Below are 13228 nucleotides of genomic sequence, written 5' to 3'. Positions count from 1 at the left end.
AATGGCTCAACATCCTAACCTCGGCAGTAGTCCAGGAAATGAAGAGAAGAAAGAAATTCATCCATCAGTTCATGGACAGGAGAGCTAAGGCATGGCTTCTGTTTTTATTTTTTTAATTATTTATTTTTGTGTGTGTGTGTGTGTGTGTGTGTGTGTGTGTGTGTGTGTCCTTGTTTGTATGTATACCGTATACATACAGAGCCCAGGATATCATATCCCCTGGAACGGAAGTTGCAGACACTTGTGGACCATTGTGTGTGGGGGTGCTGGGTTATAAGCTGCCGTGTGGGTGCTGGGAGGCAAACCTGGGTCCTCCGGAAGAGCAGTAAGTGCCCTTAACAACTGAGCCAGCTCCAGCCAGAGGCTTTTTTTTTTTAAGATCTTTTAAATTTTATTTATATAAGTATACTGTAACTGTCTTCAGACACACCAGAAGAGGGCATCAGATCCCATTACAGATGGTTTTCAACCATCATGTGGTTGCTGGGAATTGAACTCAGGACCTCTGGAAGAGCAGTCAGTGCTCTTAACCACTGAGCCATCTCTCCAGCCCCCGAGGCATTTTTTAAAAGATGATTACTGATACAAATTTACTTAAACAAACAAACAAAAACGTAATAACTGGTAATTACAACTATAAACCATGATGAGACGGAGGCTGGGGAGACACTCTGTGGTTAAGAGCACTTACTGCCCTCCCAGAGGACCTGAGTTTGATTCCCATTACCCACATGGATTTGCCTACAACTGCAAATCCAGGGAAATCCTCTTCTGGTTTTCAAGGGCATCCGCCAACATGAGGCACACAGACACACAGACACATAAACAAAATAAAAAATAATTAAACAAATAATATCGCTCTTTAAAAACATGATGAAACCATCATAGACCTTCAGAGAAGAGCTATGCAGTTATAAAAGAAATTCAATGAAAATATGTTTAGCTGCAAATAGCTTGAAAGTACATCCTGAGAGGTGAGAGCAGACAGTGCCATTCCTGCTAAACTAACAGCTCCCAAGGCCATGTGTCCTGCCAAGGTGGCATAGAATGTATTCATTTAGGGAGGGCATCCCGTCCTCCCAGGGGCGTCATCTCCGTGGTAACGTGTCCCAGTTGTGCCTCCAAAAGGCCATTCTACTGCTGTAATAGGCCAGGGCTTCTAATGGAGAACTATCAGACAGGACCCCAGAGCCACATATCCATACACATATCTACTGTAACAACTACCGTGTTCCCCATAGGTGTCTTGATCTACAGTGGTGCCATGGATCTAAGCTGCAGAGGCACTCAAGACAAGCCGACACCTGGATCACACATCTGTAGTACTCAGGAGGAACAGTATTTCTGGGCAGATGAAACCTAGTATCATCAATTTCCCAAATGTTTTCTCAAGAGGTAACACTGCAGGCTCTGGCCCCTGTGGCTGATGACTGGACATGTGGAAGTGGTTCTGTCCCTGCCAGCCTTGGTAAGACAGCCATGCTATCATGGTGACATTGCCTTCATCCTTCCATCACAGCTACTCTGCTGTGACAGCACTGGGGTGACCAATCAAAGAGGCCACCTTAAGTTACCTGGCCAACCCATCCTACTGAATGTGTTGTTCAGTGCCTCATCTACAGAAGATGCTGCTGGCCAGACCCGAGCCAGAATAATTATTACCTGACCTAACAAGGGTCCTTGAGAATACTTTGGATTCCCAAGGATAAATGTCTATCTGCTGGCCAAATACAGGACAGGGAGTAACTCGGGAGGGAAGGGTTTCTTCTGTGCACAGTGTCACGGTGGGGAGGCATGGCAGCTAGGGCTCTGGCCTTACAACAGATCGCATCCAATGTCAGCAGATAAAAAGCAAAAAAGACTTGGGTAGGAGCGCACTCCAGACTATATAGTCCATACAGTCCATCACCAGGGAGCTGTTTCAGCTAACCAAGCCTCACTCCCCCACAAGACACTGCCACCAGCTGGGGACCAAGTGTTCAAAATCGTGAGCCTGTGAGAGGCATCTACGTTTAAATGTAATATGAAGTATTCTCTGAAATGTCAGGGTATCCCCTTTTTCAGGAGCCCAAGCAAGTAGGCAAACCGGTCCCTTTGAAGAAGAACCGAGAACTATAGAAATCTCCTCTTGTCAGGGTCATTCCCTGGCGTAGACCATGGGCACCTTGCCTTTTCTTTACTCAAATTTAAGTCTAAAACCTGGCCCATCTGGGAAACTGGGCAAAAGATTATAATGGGGATTTGATTTGTTTTTATCTTATGTGTATAGGTATTTTTGCCTTCATGTATGTCTGTGCTCTGTGTGCGTACAATACCCTCTGAGGCCAGGAGACAGTGTTGGATCCTGTGGGACTGGAGTTATAAATGGTTGATAAATACCATGTAGGGGCTAGGAATCAAACCCAGGTCCTTTAGAAGAACAGCCAGTGTTCTTAACCATTGAGCCATCTCTCCAGCCCCCAAAACAATGTGACTTTATAAATAAGGCCAGTGGCCCTCAGCTTCCTGATTCTCTCTGTATAACCTGAGCCCAAATGTCTCTAGAGATAGCATACTCCTTTAACCATCTCCACTTCCCCCTAAGCATCAGGTTTCCATGGGTACCACTCTGACTCTCTCTCTCATTATAGTAATAACTATGTTCCATCTGACTTCTGTTAAGTAAATGCCACCATCCTGCCCCTACTATGGGGTCCCATCATCTCATGGCTCTAAGAAAGCCCAATTCTAAGCTAGCACCTCAGGGACTCCAATCCTCCCTTCTTTAGCACGCTCCGCATTAGTTTGATAAACAGATATACTGAGGATCTGACCACCAAAATAGACATGGACTTGATTGCCAAATATGCCCACAGACTTGCCACCAAATATGTCTACAGACCCATTACCAACTACAGCCACAGACCTACTACCAAATATAATCACAGACCTGCCACACACGTAGTCCTTGGTCCTGAGCTTCCCAGTCCTGGACAGTGCTTTCTCTCTTGCATGCCCAACCTCTCTGGGTGTTTTCATCCCTTCCTTCAGTCTTGGCTACGGCACTTCTGACGTCTCTCCATCACTTTGACATGCACGTTAGAACTACTTTGCAGTCTTGGCGTCGTGGGGGCGTAGCCCCTGTTGATAAACTTCACTCGGGAGGCTGTCGTGTGTCTCCCACAGCTCCTGTGACGTGCTGCTGCTTCTGGCTCCTCCATTGATGCCTTTGCTCCAGTATCAGCCCCAGAAACTTCCAGGGCAGACCACAGTAGTGTAACTCAGTCCTCGTCACTGCCCCGGTGGCCTTGTCTTGCCAGGCTCTGATGGGGAACCTCTGACAGGCCTTTGAGGACTCAGAGGGATTAAGACATTCAAGGCTATTTATTCCAGTGATGCCAGCAGTCCAGGAATCTCAGGATTCAATTCTGCCCAAGTCAGGGCCTTGATCTCAAAATGCCAAAACTTGTCCAAACTAAGAATCAGCCCCTGCCGGGACACAGCTACCCTTGTAATTAGATTCTGGGTCTGAGCCTCCGATCGTTCCGCCATCTTACACTTGGCCTTTAATTGGTGATTAATCACCCTCTGCCTTTATCAGCTTTATCAATGCCTTCATTGATTGTTCCATCTACAGACCTCCCACCTGTCTTCCTCTTTAAAATGACTACCTTCCCCTGCGCTGGCTCAGTGCCCACCACAGTTCCCTGTTTAGTTTAGTGAATGGACAGATTTAGGGCAGTGGCTGGATGACTAGATAGATGGACAAACAGACAACGAACGGATGAAGTCCCACTGAACCCTGCTAAGGTATTGTGAGAAAGAACTGATAACTTCTGGAGACCACAGGCATGTGCTAACCAAGGATCATCCTCTTCTAAAAATGCTAAAAAAAAAAGAAAGAAAGGAAGGAAGAAAGAAAGAGAGAAAGAAAGAAAGAAAAAAGCATGCACAGATCAATTGGGGGAGTCTGAATAATTAGTAAATAATAATGGATCAATAGAATCAAAACTGAAAATGACTATGAACAACTAATGTAAACCCTTAATGTAAAAAGTTTCAATCTGACTATTCAGTCTAAGGGAGCCTGCCCACTATGCCCTGGCACCCTCTGGAGTGCAGACATGTTTCACTCTCAGCACCAATTCCTTTAGAATGTGTTGCCAAGTTGGGATTCACAAAAGCTAACAGACCAGGTCAAGGCAAGAGAAGAATGAGGACAGCGTTTCTCAAAGTCAGAAAAGTCAGCCATTGTTTTAGGTAAGCCGGGGGTTATTAAGCCCTTTTCTAGTCTTTCCCGGTCATTTATCAAATGACAAGAGGAGGTGAAACCTTGCCGGTCATTAGGAAACCTTTCAGCCTCAAAGACCACTGCTCTTTTGTTCACTGAGCGCCCAGTGTGGAGACAACCTGGCAGGCCTGAGTGCAATGAGCCCACTGGGTATTCCTGCCGCCAACCACAGCTTCAGAAGTTCTCCTTGCGTGTTTGAGTGTCTCATTTCTCAAATCTGATTGTCACGGGCTTCTTACTAAAAATATGTTCTCTAGCTAGAAGCCCTGCTGTGCCTTGTGCCAGATTTACCCCATCTGTGAGAACCACTGGAGGACGGTGGGTGTTACAGGCTCAAATGCACATTGTCAGAGCCCAGGGCTTCTGCGGGCCTAACCTCAGAAAAGATAAATTTCACCTTCCCAGACGCCAGGCCGCCCCAACCCTCCAATCACAAGATTGATCCCTTTGGGGTCAAGTGCTTAGTCATCATATTAGCATAAACTGTAAGACTTTGGGGGCTGATCACTTGGGAAATTCCAGTGGTTTTACAAACCTCATGCCAGGACCCCAAGACAAGACTGAAGCCTTTCTATTATAGTAGTGAGAGGATTGCTGTGGCTGCCCTGTGGAGAGGGTGGGCCACGGGAGGAAGCTTGAATAAAGCAGCGGACAAGGCAGGGTCCTAATGAACCGAGGCCAGGAAGACACCAGGACTATCCTCTTGCCTCCTCTCCCCTGGTCCATTTAGCTGATCTGGTCTTCTGCCTTCCCCGGTCTGATTTTGCTGTAATAAGTTTGTCTGTTTGGTGGTGGTGGTGGCTGCTGTTGTTTGGGGTTTTGATGTTGTTTTGGGTTTTGTGTTGAGCTCACATTATCTGGAACTTTTTTCCTGTGTTTTTCTGCCATGAACCCTAACTGGCACACTTTCTCACTCTGTATCAATCGGTTTCCATAGTTTCCACAAAATGGATTGTGGCCGACCCAAGTCCTTAAGTGTTATGTTGCCAGATGCCCACACCGGTTTTCAGTTCCATTTCTGAATTCCCGAGAAAGAGAAATCTCATCTTCCCACTCCGTGCTGTACACATCTCAGTCCAACGACATGTATCTGGGGCAGAGACACAGCACAGGGTAACATGGTAGCCAAGACCTCACATATCTAAAATATCTTAAAACTAAGACACCTCAAATTTGCTCCCCACAAATGAATGGGACTTGAACAAGCAGGAAGGAAAAGCGGGATTGTCAAGAAGGTAAACATTAGCTAAATGGTGCAGAGCCTGGGGTGACTGTGGTGGTTTTGACCTACAGGAAGGACTCTAGCCAATCCCTAGTGAAAGAAGTGAAGGATTGGCAGGAGGGGTTGGGTGGGAGGGGTCGGGGCGGGGCGGGTGGGAGGGGCTAGGCGGGGCGGGGCCGGGGGGTAGACTAGGAGGTCCTGCACACAGGAAGCAAGCTTCAGTGTGTGAAGAAAACTGGACACCACTGAGCTTTCATTGGTAGGAAAGGTCTGACGGCCTGTCCTCAAACAAAGGCATGATGTTAGAACGAAGGTGTCCAGCGTTTTCGAGTGCATTGGGTAAGGTGGGTGATGAAGAGCGAAGGATGAGAAAACAGAAGAAGGATTTCAGAAGAGGATTAGCAGTTAGCATGCACATGAAAGAGAAAGAAAATCAAAACTACACTCACAAAATTCAAGCTTCTTGATGAGTCTCGGAGCTAGAAACACCCAATCGGCGGATCTTTTCTGTGAGCTCACTTGCTGCTCTGTAGCCCCTGCCCTTTGAGGCAGCCATGTGGGCTGTCGCCTCGGGGCCTCTGGGAGCTCACCAGAGCTCTTTCTTCTTCACATATTTCTGCTGACACGGCCCAGTGTCCAGCCAGTCCTGAAAGTCCGTCTTCTTATGCTGCCCCTTTAAGGCCCATTTCTCTCTCTCCTCTCCTCTCGCTTTTCCTCAGTTATTCCAGCCAGGACAAATATTCCTCCTTTCTATCCCTGTTCTCCTCCACTTACAAACCAAAGCCAAAATGACCTTAATCATGAATGAAAAGTGTAAAGTAGCTTCAATGACACTCCATATTAGGAAAAGGAAACGTATTTGGAAGTGTGATTTAAGAACGGTCATTTTAAAAAAAAAACACACAAAAAATAAAACAAACAAAAAACCAGGATCATATAACGACATATTAGCAAGCCTTGGAAAAGGCCCAAGTTTACCCTTTAGAATCTCCACGCAGTATCCATGTGTGTTTCCGCCTTTAATTAAGTCTACTTTCCCACAGACACCATCATTCAATAAAAACAAAAACCTTTTTTAATAAATATCAATGATAGAAGATTAAGTTACTTCTCTAAAAACAAATATAACAATGAAAATGTTCTCTTACTAGATTTTCTTGAAAATACGCAATATGATACCAATATTTTAAGTGTAAATGGCTTTAGTGGGCTCTCTCAGGAACCTGGCTACATGACATTTTAAAAATATATTTGAATAAAGGATTCCAGTGAGAACCTTGAGATTCTTTAGTTATTTTGAGCACAGTGATGGAGAATTGACACATGCAAGTTCCATCGATACATATGAATTTCCTTTTGTCAATATCCCATTGGTTTTGGCGAGCGGCCAGTTCTTTGTTTCTCTTAAGCAATCATATGAATTCTGCTGGCTCCCAGGGTGGGGGAAAAAAAAAGAGAGATGAGCTGTGGGTACAAGTTTTACCACATGAGTTTTCTAAATATATTTATTAATGCTCCTTAATTCCCCTCAAAGTTGGGTGCTTCGTTCAGGGCGTGTCCCCACTCTTAGCTTGGTGCAGCCCCCCTCTTAGCTTAGCTCGACTGCATCACGTACATTGTCCACACGGCCAGATGCAGCTGCATTTATTTGCATTTTTTAAGTGAATGAAACTCTTAGCTTGTTGACATTTTGGAGAAGCTAAAAATGTCCCGTTTAAACTCCTGCTCACAACTGCATCCTCATGGGTGGCAGCTGAATTAGCCCCACTTTGTAGCAGAGTTGATTTTCAAGGGAGATGTTTGCAGGGAAATGAAGGGCTAGGAAGGCTTTATTACTGGGTGACACAGTAGAAGCTATTTTGGTTGTGTTTCAAGTTTCCAGGAGAAATTTCAATTCAAGACCATGAAACAAAAATCACAGGCACAAAAGGGAAGGAGAGACGGTGTATTTCTGCTCAGACTTCCCGCAGTCTGCTTCCCCAGTCACTGGATCAGCTTGGTTTGAACTTGTGACTGTGAGAGAGATCAGACATTCTGGAAGTCTTGCCACAGACTTCACAGCCAACCTCCAATTACCTACACTGTGTGATACAGATAGTATCAACTCATTTGCAGACATCCATCAAGAGGATACTATGAATGAAACCCTGTGTGGTGGCAGCTTCAAGGAAAAGACACAGGCACGGACGGAATCCAGTGGTTGCCTTTATGGAATACACAGTCTGGATTGGCTGGAGTGCAGAGGAGAAGCTACAGGAAGAGGTGGATTGAACTATCAGAGGACTGCATTCCATACCCAGCATCGGCAAACACACGTGATCAGGGAAGGATGTGGCAAGTATGAGAACAGAGATAGGCGCTATGCATGAGAAAGGTGAAAGGTGTCAGGGCTAAGTCCTAGAGACCCTTTAAGCCGTGACCAGGAAGTGACCCAGAAATTTTGGGCAGAGGCTGGTTTTGAGAAGTCAAAACTATCTGGCCGTTATCAGATGGTCAAATGACAAAGACTGTGTTGGGAGTCTTGTATGTCAACAAGTTGCTGGGATAATGTCAGAGAGCTAAAAGGAGCAGCAGTAGTCACACACTGAGTGGGTAAGCACAAAGGCACAGAGGACGCGGTCAACAGAGAGAGCTATGTGGTCCCTGGCTCCCTCTGTCCCTTTCTGCAAGCGAAGAGTCACCTGTCCCCACAGAAGGCTCAGGTCCTGTAGAATGAGATCCTCTGAACAAAACAGCCACCATCAAATCAGCTGTGCCTGCTTGCAAGAGACCACCACATCCGGCCTGTTGATGGCTGATACAGGGGAGGAAGGGGTGCGGATCCTCACTCCACACTCATCTAGGATTCGGTGGCCGCCCAGATATTTGCATGCATTTGCCCTAATGGCCTCTAGAGGGTTAGAGTACACAGGCTAGGAAAGATTAACTAGAGGAAAGTGGGAGACAGACATGCCCATCCACACAGCTATGAGAAGCCATCATCCCACTCTGGGTGAGACTTCCTAGTGCATCTGCTTTGTGGGTCCCCCAGACTCCTTAGAATCCCTCAGCGGAAGTCACTGGTTCACTAAGTAAAGCTTTGATGGAATCACACCTCAGTTTGTCGTTGGGGCCTATGAGGAGGGGATAAATGTTTGTTTACACTCTGCAGAGATGGAATTCTGGCAACAACTGCCTGCTCCTGAAGCTACCACAGACTCTCCACGCTCTGGGAACTGCTGGCCCCCTACTCCACCTAAAGAGTTAGCAGTAATGACTCCGTTGGCAGTAGCTGCCCATGTCCGCTCCTGTTAGTTCCCTTACCCCTGTCCACAACCTTGTGGTATCCCTTAATTAAACTCCTCAGTTGCTTTGAGAGTGGCCTCTGGACTAGAGCCCCTTACAGCCCACGCCGCTGCCGCTTGCTCCCATCATGCCCCACTATGCCAACAGTAACTATCACAGCTTGGGGATAGCAAGCCACTAAGTTCACCCAGTGAGGTGCACTAATGTAAGAAAATGAAACTTTAAAACAAGTAAACATCCATGGAAGGTACCCTGCCATTGTATCAAAGAGTAACAAAGTAGCACCTACTAGGTGGCTTTGCAGCAGTAGAAATAGACCGGCTCACAATTCTGGTGGCCAGCATCTGAAATCATGCTGTCACCATACTCCAGAGCCCATGACCACCACATCTACAGATTTCAATACAAAAACTATCTCATCCCTGAGACCTGTGAGACCTCAGACTTGCTACTTGATTATACCAGGCTGGCAATGGGATTTTTAATAGAAAAAAAAATAATTGAATCAATAACCTAACTACAGCGTTATCCAAACCAGTAGCTCTCCGCCAAGGCCAACCACAGTGACACGCGTCCTCTGACCAGGACAAAGTCTCCCAATCCTTTCAAATAGCACCGCTCCTTGGTGACTAAAAATTCAAATATATGAGCCTATGTGGGCCATTCTTATTCAAACCACCACATATGCATTTGATCTTTCCATAAATGTCGGTGTCAGAACTCCTAAGCATGTGTCACAGTCTAGACCCGAAGTAGGTGCTCGTTATGGTTTAAATACTGATGTCTTCAAAATTCTTAGGTTGAAATAATCCCCAGTGTGAGCCATTTCAGAAGAGAGCTCCGTCCTCACAAATGGAGAAGCATCCTCTGAGACTCTCCTTACTTGTCTCCAAGTGATTCTGTATCCGTTCAGGGTCACAATGGAGAACAGCCATCACAAGTCCACCCCTTCTCAACCTGGCACTCAAGGACCCTCTTTAAACATAGCATCCCGAACCTCTGGGTCATCTCACAATGCAAAAGCACAGTCAGTCCATCTCCATCTGTCCATGGTCTTAGTCGGTCTAATACTGTTCAGAATTCAGTCAGACTGGGGCTGGGGAGATGGTCTAATTCAGCAGTTAAGGGCAAATATTAACTCTCAACTCCTCCAGAGGTCCTGAGTTCTTCTCTTCCCTGTACTCATCTCAGGCAGTTCTCAATCGGCCGTGACTCCAGCTCTAGGGGAACAGATGCCTCTCACCTCCATGGGACCTACACACACACACACACACACACACATACACACACACACACACACACCACACACACACACATACACACACTCTCACACTCACACACACACATACACACACTCACACACATACACACACTCACACACACTCTCACACTCACACACCACACACACATACACACACTCACACACATACACACACACTCACACACACACCACACACACACTCACACTCACACACCACACACACATATACACACTCACACACATACACACACATACACACTCACACACACTCACACTCACACACATACACACACTCACACACTCACACATACACACACTCACACCACACACACACATACACACTCATACACATACATACACACTCACACACACACCACACACACACTCACACATACACACTCACACACACTCTCACATTCACACACACATACACCACACACACACCACACACACACACTCACACATGCACACACATACACACTCACACACACACTCTCACACTCACACACACATACACCACACACACACCACACACATGCACACTCACACACACTCACACACACACCACAACACACTCACATTCTCACACACTCACACTCACACACATACTCACACACACACTCACTCTCTCTCACAGAGAGTATATGCAAACACAGATAAACACTTACACATGCAATTTAAAAGGAAATGTTCTCTAAAGGCAACCAGGCTGCCCTCTCCTGCTGCTCTCTCCATGCTTCCCTCATGTCTATCCACCTTCTGACTGGACGGCTACATTCTTCTGTCTGGAATGGCTGCTTCTGGGCCATTCTATTAGCGTGAGTCAGCCAAATCAAGCCTTTCCTCACAGTCTAAATCTGGTCTCTCTGTTCCTTCACAATCCCTGAATGATGCCTGCCCACATAAACCTCCCCTGAACAGACCAATATATGTATTATAATGTTTATTCTATAAATGATACCATTTAGTTCCCTTTTCAATTGATTTTTTTTACTCTTAGTATAAGGATAAAAACCCTCATATTCCCTGCATCACCTGGCAGCCCACGATTGCCTGTAACTCCAGTTCCAAGAGATCTGATCACCTCTTCCCGCCTCCCCCCATGCATGTGGTTCACACAAATTCACACAAACAACATCCACATTAAATAAATTATTACTAAATAAATGTGTACTTTAGAAGTCTAATTCTGCAATACGGCATAATGGGGAGGGGAGAGACAGAATATCTTGTTTTTCTTCCACGGGAAGATTCTAGACTTAGCATAAGTGTGTAACAAGAAAGCAAAAGGTGGGCCAGCAGTGAAAAGAAAGCACCAGCCCAGAGTAAAGGACAGGTAGAGGCAGTGGGTGCAAACAGGAGCCCACCATAATGATGAGCGCATATAAAAATACCTTAATGAACCACATTATTCTGTATGCTAAGAAAACTAATTTTAAAATAAAATAAAACTGTGGTTCTGCCTCTCGGTGGCTGTGTGTGTCTCCCATTTGAATGTCTCATTCTTGCCCACCTGTCAGTGTGAGAAGAAGCCTAATAGCATGGGCTCCTCTTTGGTACAGCAAGTGTGAGCTCATGGTGAAACTGTCTCAGGAGCCTCAGAGCCTGCAACATGAATACTAATTAACATTGCTAGCAATGTTCATTAGTAACTACATTTAAACAGCCAACCGCAATTTGCGACCACCTCTGACACCTCATTTACTTAGTAAGCAATAAATAATTGAATAATCACTTCAGAAAAACAAAAGGCACACAGACATCATAGTCAAAACGTACTGTTGTTTAATTCAGTTACCCAAATCAGACCTTCTGGCGTATCCTCTGGCCCCTCAGGCCTTGGCCTACAAGTAGCCTTGCTCTTGGCTCTGGAGAACTTTGGAGACAGCAATTCCGAGAGGTTCTGCCCAGATTACCTTTACCGCTGTGTCCCCTTCCTCGCCCCAGAAGACAGGCTGATTTCCATGCCTCTGCACCACAGTGTGAGGTCAGGGAATATCACCTTTGCCTGAAGCCGTCTCGGTCCCCATGTCTACATCACTATGTAGGAATTCAGGATTATATCCCTGTGTGAGCTTTTCTTATCATGACCAAGCCAGCTCAGTCAGTCAACAGGGTCTCAAGGGAGGGAGTGAAGATTAAAGAAAGAAAAGTCATCTAGACAACATTACAACATGACTCCAGCCAGTGCTGGGGGGGGTTTCTTCTTCTTCCCAGTCTACTTTTATACCATCTAGGTACATGCAAAGCTCAAAGACAAGGTAGTCAAGGAACAAACAAGGCAATAAATAAAGTCCTGTGGTCTCTGTGTCTCGGGGTTTACCAGGGTGACCAGGATACAAGGAACACAATACATCCCTCCATTGTATTCTTCTTGAGCCTACTTTCTTGTCCTAGCCCAGTGCCAAACTCTTATCTGAACCTCTCCTTTGTCCTAGCCCGGTGTAAATATTCTTGCCAATATTCTTATCTGGCCAATATCTTTGAAGCACTACCCAGGGCCCTCCACATCATTGTTTCTTAGGGGATGAGACATTTGTCCGGGTTCATGGTTCAGATGATAAAGTCCGGCATGGTGTAGAAAGCATGGTGGCCAGAGTCACAGGGTCTACAACAGCGTTGGTTAGGAAACAGATAGCCTGGTCAGGAGGTGGGCCACAGTTTAACCCCTAAGGTTCACTCCATGTGACCTCCATCCATCAGCCACACCTCCCATCCTAGAGGCCCCACAACCTCCCAACTGTACCCTGAGCTGGGGCCAAGAGGTCAAAGGCATGAAGCTGAATGAGGTAATTCACAATTGCTACAACAGCTTCTAAGCCCTCCTGACGCCTCTGCCGTGAAGAGAGTCCGCCATCAGAAAGAATATCCTGCCTTCAGCCCTGAGGCCTCACTGCACAGTTCAGGGGACTATGTAAGCTATGCTTTCCTTTGCTACAGAGTCCTTTATTGATCTCTATTGATGTGGGCATTGAGAAGTGATCTCCCTTCTCTGCCTGCCTCCCTCCCTCCCTCCCTCCCTCCCTCTCTCCCTCCCTCCCTCCTTCCTACCTGTGCCCTACAGTGCTCCACCCTGGTGATATAGAAAGAATTCATAATCCTAGGTAGCCCGGATAAAACACACACAACTCGGGTACTTTATGTATAAACCGTAAGCCTAGATTGGGCAGGTTTACAGCTATAGTAACCT

General features: G+C 46.1%; 1 protein-coding gene across 6 annotated transcripts in view; it reads right to left on the bottom strand.

Annotated features, from left to right (window-relative positions):
* Cnih3 (cornichon family AMPA receptor auxiliary protein 3) overlaps positions 1 to 13228 on the bottom strand; it is a 191061-nt gene that overhangs the window by 147254 nt on the left and 30579 nt on the right. The window lies entirely within an intron of this gene.

The sequence above is a fragment of the Rattus norvegicus genome, chromosome 13 (genome assembly GCF_036323735.1).
Source record: "Rattus norvegicus strain BN/NHsdMcwi chromosome 13, GRCr8, whole genome shotgun sequence".
In the NCBI taxonomy this organism is placed as follows: Eukaryota; Metazoa; Chordata; class Mammalia; order Rodentia; family Muridae; genus Rattus; species Rattus norvegicus.
Note: the sequence above shows the minus strand (reverse complement) of the source record. Positions and strands in the feature narration are given on the sequence as shown.